The following is a 5,999-nucleotide window of genomic DNA, read 5'->3' on the forward strand; positions in this document are numbered from 1 at the left end:
GGACCGAGTTATTATTGCTTGGTGACCCTTTCTAAGTTTAGACTTGGAAGTCCGCGGGGATGGGTGCAAGGGTTTGAAGCAGATTGACATGGTCATATTTGCGCATCAAAAGGATCCCTTTGGCCAAAGCATGTGTCGAAACAGGACACGGCTGAGCCGGGAGGGCGGGCGGCATGAGATCATGACAGCCGTCCATGGAGGAGTTGAATGAGGTCATCTGACGGTAAGTTGTTGGTAGAGAAGCGGTAAAGGGTGTGACTATGACAGATTGGTTGTTGGAGGGAGGAGGAAAACGGAAGTGACTGAGATACCTGACGTTTTAAACTGTTTAACCAGGGCCGTTCAATAAAGCAAGGGAGATTGGATAAGGGGTTGGGGCAGTAGCTGCCTGGCGTTCATTGGGGAGGTTTTGTTTGATGTGCCTCCAAGGCAACAAGACGGAACTGTCCCACCATCAACTGGATATTTGGCTTTGGAGCCTGGGAGGGGGATGTGAGGTAGAGGAGGAGACATGGAAGCCATCTTCGGCCAAGAGGGTAGTGGTCAAGAAGCTCTCAGGAGAACAGCATAGAGAAGGGGCCCATGAAATAGGCTGAGGTGTTTCAATGAAAAGGAGGGAAGAGAGTCAGGGAAGTGGGGGTCACAGAGGCAAAGGGAGGGGGCTTGTGAAGAGGGGGCGTTATCAGCAGGAACAAATGCAGTATAGACCACAAGAAGGCAAGGCCTAGAAGACCCATGGGACACACACATCCGGCTACACAGGGATGGATCCCAGGGGTATGAGCAGCACTCCAGGCCAGGGCTTGGGTAGTGAATGGGCAGTGATGGTCTGACCTCTCCCTAAAGCCTGCCACAATGGAGGAGGTGTGAGTGCCTCGGACAGCAGTTCTCAACCTGGGTGTTGCAACCCCTTTAAGGGTCGAAGGGCCCCTTTCAGAGGGGTTGCACATCAGATATCCTGCTTATCAGATATTTACACTATGGTTCACGACAGTAGCAAAATTACAGTTATGAAGTAGCAGCAAAAATAATTTTACGGTTGGGGGTCACCACAACATGAGAGAGTGAATTAAAGGGTCCCAGTGTTAGGGAGGTTGAGAGCCACTGTGCTGGAGGAAACATTGCTTCCATGCTGTGAGGAACGACAGACACGGGGCAGTTAGACCAGCAACGTCCAATTCCAGCTGTCCCCTAAAAGCATATCAGGAACGTTTCTTTTACTGTCAAAACCTGTAGGTTCAACTGGTCCATGGTAGAGGGTGAGCAAGGATACATTTTTAAAGAGTGCAGTATTCTCCTTATTCCCTCCACCCTCTGTTTGTTTCTTTGCGGCGATGCTGAGGACAGAACCCTCCCTGAATCCTACCCTTAACCAAGCCATTCCCTACTCTGAGCGAGAAAAGACGGATGTGGGTGGCTACGGTGGTTTTAGTAAGAAATGCCTCCCAGTGGTTCATGTATTTAAAAACCTGCTCCCCAGTTGTTGATGCGGTTTGGGGGAGATTCTGAGGTCTCTGGGACGTACAACCTTGCTGGAGGAATTACGTCACTAGGGGCGGGCTTTGAGGGTTTATAGCTTTGCTTCACTTCCTGTTCGCTCTCTCTGCTTCTCCTGGGCAAATAAATTGTGACCAGCCAGGTTCCTTCTCTGACCACCACTGGCAAGCTTTTCAGCCATTATGGACGCCGCCCCCTCCCGGACCCCGGAACGGAGACTGAGATAAACTGTTTCTCCTACAGGATGATTTTGGTTATGGCATTTTATCACAGTAGTACGAAAGTAAGCGAGAGTGAGGCTGTGGGAGGGGTCAGAGGAGTTTCCTACTGGTCTGTCTTGCTGAGATACATAGAAGAGCTTAGGGAAGGGATCGGAGGCTAGGAAATACTTAATGTCTGTCTGCGAAGGGGACAGAGGCTAGGAAATACTTGTCTCTCTGCAGACCCCATGGTTTTAGGGAGCTGCCTGGGAATTGAGGAAAGAGCAAAAACCGTGTTCTTTATTGACGGAGGAGCCAATGACACTGAGATTCCCGGAATATTAGGACACTGTCCGCAAGTCATTCTGAGAGCCTGCTGTCTGGAAGTTCTGTGCCCCCAGGTCGGAGACCCGGGCGTCTGACTCAGTTTTCCCTCAACACAACCGGTCAATGATGGTGGCCTCAGGCGGTGCTGGCGGTCTTTCTCAGAAGTCTTCGCTTCTCCTGCTCTAGCCACCATTCCCTCAGTCTCTCAGACACAGCCAGGGCTTCTTCTGACTGGCATGAGTCATGAGGCTATACCCAGAGTCCTTTAGGATTACTTCCTGTCTGGGCTTTTGGGGTAGCTCTTTATACCTTCCCATAAATGTGCCTGAATTCAACATGCTTCTTGGTGTCCCACCATGAGGAAGGTGAACAATTTTTTTTTCCTTCCTCACGAGGACTAATTCCCAAATATTAAATGTTACATGCTATATATATATTTTTTTTATTTATTCAAAATGAAAACTTGAATCTCATCTGAAAATACTTTCCTTTCTAGAGGAGATCAATAGTAGATTTGAGAAGTGTGGAAGCTCCCACGTCAGTGTGGACACCAGGCCTTATTTCCTTTCTTAAGCAAGTGTTTATGGTTGGGCTGTGAAGTGCTCCTAGGAGGTTCCCGTGTTAAGGCCCATAAGAACTGACTGAATCACAAGGGTGCTCAATTTATCAGGGGGTTGATCAGTCACAGCTGAACCATCATTTAGGGAGTTGGGTTTGGTCCAAGGAATTCTAAGTCAGTCTATATTGTTCTCTCTCCTTCCCAACCAGCATGAGGTGAGGCGTTTATCTCTTCACCACCCCACCTCCCACCACAATGGTCTGCCTTACTACAGCCTGAAAGGAATGGAACCTTGCTGCTACCAAGGACCGGGACCTCTCCAACTGTGAGCTGCAGTAAGTCTGCTCCTTTGAGGTGTTTTTCTTAGGTATTTGTCACAGCATTGAAGAGTGGACCAACACAGCACACATCTTACAACCCCGGTCATGGGCTTTCGCATCTACATAACTGTCCTTCAAATACTGCCCGGCTTTCGGGAGTCTGTGAAAGATTATATTAGACAATCATGAAAAGCCCCAAACACACTGACCGGACCATGGTAAGGATAGGTCAGTGATACTTACAAAAATAATTATTAACCATGAATATTATAGAAAATATTTAATCTCAATCAGGGGCTTCTACTTTACCTTTGATCATTCAGTTCCCAGATAAGAGACACAAAACCTCATATTCATAATAAGCCGTAATCAGCACCAGAGCTGGGCAGATATCTATGCTCTATGCTATTAGAATCCACTTCCCATCAATAACTCTATTTTATAACTTGCCATGCTCCATCTGGGCAGCTCTTAACTCCGATTGGCCAGCCCTCGGGGCCACGTCTCTATGATTCACCTGCCCCATGGCAGTTACCTCCTTATTCCACCTTCTTCTTTCCCTCCTTGAGCCCCTACTTCGACCCCATGCCCGGGAACACCAAACCCTACCTCTGTCTCTGCCCAGCTATTGGCTGTTGGCCTCTTTATTTAACCAATAGTTTTAAATTAAGGAGGAAGGTCACATTGGATGTGTGCATTCTCTCATTCCTGGGGGTAACCAGGCCTTGGGGGCCAGTATTTAGCATTACAATACACAACAAAAGACTGAACCTATTATTATTATTATTATTATTATTATTATTATTATATTTAAAAATACAACTTAAGTTGGCACAGGCTTTTAGCTGCTGGGATACTTTTTGAGTTTTGTGTGAAGTTGTGTGGAAACAGTTTTCACTTTTTTTGCTTTGAAATTCTGGGTCGTTCCTTGTTCCATTCTTTCCTCTGTTGAGTCCAGATGTGTTGGTCCCAACAGACCTTACAATGTGCATAGAAGGACTTGTGGGGAAATAAAAAAATTAATGAAAAAGGGTTCATGGATTTCAAAGACAGGGCACATGGGAGGGCTTAGGGGAGGGAATGGAGGGGGAGTGTAATATAGAATAATCTCAAAACTGAAAGAAATATATGTTTGAGCCTACTGCCTGTGCTGAGTATTGGCTGCATACCAGGCAAGAGCCTGCCTATCACAGAGTAGCAGATGCATGGTCCCAACCCCATCAACTCTGAGATCAACTCTGATACCCAATTACAGGGTCTACTTGACATTGCATTGTGGAGTGACTCTCCGGCTTTGAACAGGTAGATAGCACTTGCCCTTTGGGGGAGGGGCTGCATTGTTCTTCAACTTTCCTTTCTGTCTTCTCATTTTCTGTTTGCCCATTTGGCTTTTTTTCTTATACATGATTCCTCTTAACACGTTTACCCACAGCCTGTGGTTGTCTTTGCCTTACAGAACAGTTGAGTTGACAAAAGAACATGTTGTCTTCAATCTTGGTGTTCCTCCTTCTAGAACATCCCTCCCTCCCTCCTGTCTGCCCGCCTCCTTTCTTCTTTCCCTCTCTGTTTTTATGGAAGTAAAAGTATATAAGGTAAAAGCAGTGGCTTCCGGGAGGCCATTTAACAATGTTTATAAATACTGTGGCTTACCAAAGTGGTAAGCATCCTACAAGGTACAGGATAGCCTCACCCCCATTATGCAATCCTACTCCTTTCTAGCACTAGATGCCAAAACAAACAAGGCTAGGAGGTTCTGGACTAGACCAGGGTCCAGAGTATTATAGCCACTCCCCATCCTCTACCCATTCCCATCGATTGGCTTTATAAATAAAGTTTTATTGTAATGCAGCAACATCTTCTCATGCACTCACAGCCTGTCGTTGTCTTTGCCTTATAAAGCAGTTGAGTAGTTGCAGGGACACTACACTGCCACAAAGCCAAAATTAATTTGAGCAGTAAATGAAAGTTTACACTTGATCTTAGCCAAAAGGCCGAGAAGCGATAGTAAATGAAAGTTTAATTATTCAATTATCCACATATTTAAAAAAAACCATAAAGAAACAGGAGACATTAATTTTAACAAGTCTAACATATAATTTCTACCTGGCAATCAATGAACATTATTAATGAGCTACTTCACATTCCTTTGTCTTCTCCATGTTAGGCTGTCATTTTCAGCACATCTCAATGTGGCCTAACCACAAGTGACGCTCTCCTGTGACTAATGGCTATGGCATTGGACAGAAACACATTGTAAGTGCTTTCTGTCGCTCTGTCTCTCTGTCTGTCTCTCTCTGTCACACACTCCCTCCCTCTCTCTCTCTCTCTCTCTCTCTATATATATATATATATAGTATATATTTATTATATATATTATTTAAATATAATTTGATATTTTAAATATATTTTAAATATATTTAAATATATTTTGATCAAATTCTTCTCTTCCTCAAAGTCCTTTCAGATCCTGCCCCCTCCCTACCCACTGAACTTTAAGTTTCAATAAACAAAACCCCTGAAACCAAGGAAACAAAAGAAAACAGCAACTCAAAATGAAAACAACAACAACAACAACTGGAACCAAATAAAAGTACAAAAAAACCCCAAAAACCCGTGGAGTCCATTATATGGTGGCCAACTATTCCTGAACATAAGCCCTGCCCTAGAGTGGCTGATTCATTGGAGAAAGCTGGTTTTCCCTCTCCCAGCAGGTGTAAGTGATAGTTAAGTTGATGACGTAAGCAGTTTTTCACTTAGTGTGAATGAATCTTTCCATGCCCCCTGCATATTTGTATATTACTTTTAAATGGCTCAGTTTATTTAAAGACGTCTGCTTGGTGGATACTTATATTGCTCCTCCGTCCCATAATGATGAGTCATTCGGCTATAAGCATCCTTATGTAAATCTCCTACCTTATTGTGTTGCCGTGATAAACAAGACCAAGAGCGTCTTGGGAAGGAAAGGGTTTATGCCCCTCAGAGCTTGTAGTCAGTCCATCATCCAGAGAGGTCTGGGCAGGAGCTCAAGGCAGGAACCTGGAGGCAGGAGCTGATGCAGAGGCCATGGACGAGTGCTGCTTCCTGGTTTCCCCCCAT

At 45.1% G+C, this 5,999-nt stretch overlaps 1 pseudogene; it reads right to left on the reverse strand.

The window, feature by feature from the left end:
• Window positions 1–4,783: 4,783 nt before the first annotated feature.
• Window positions 4,784–4,906, reverse strand: LOC116906507 (annotated as a pseudogene).
• Between the last annotated feature and the right edge of the window lie 1,093 nt (window positions 4,907–5,999).

This window comes from Rattus rattus, chromosome 7, assembly GCF_011064425.1.
Source record: "Rattus rattus isolate New Zealand chromosome 7, Rrattus_CSIRO_v1, whole genome shotgun sequence".
Taxonomy (NCBI): Eukaryota; Metazoa; Chordata; class Mammalia; order Rodentia; family Muridae; genus Rattus; species Rattus rattus.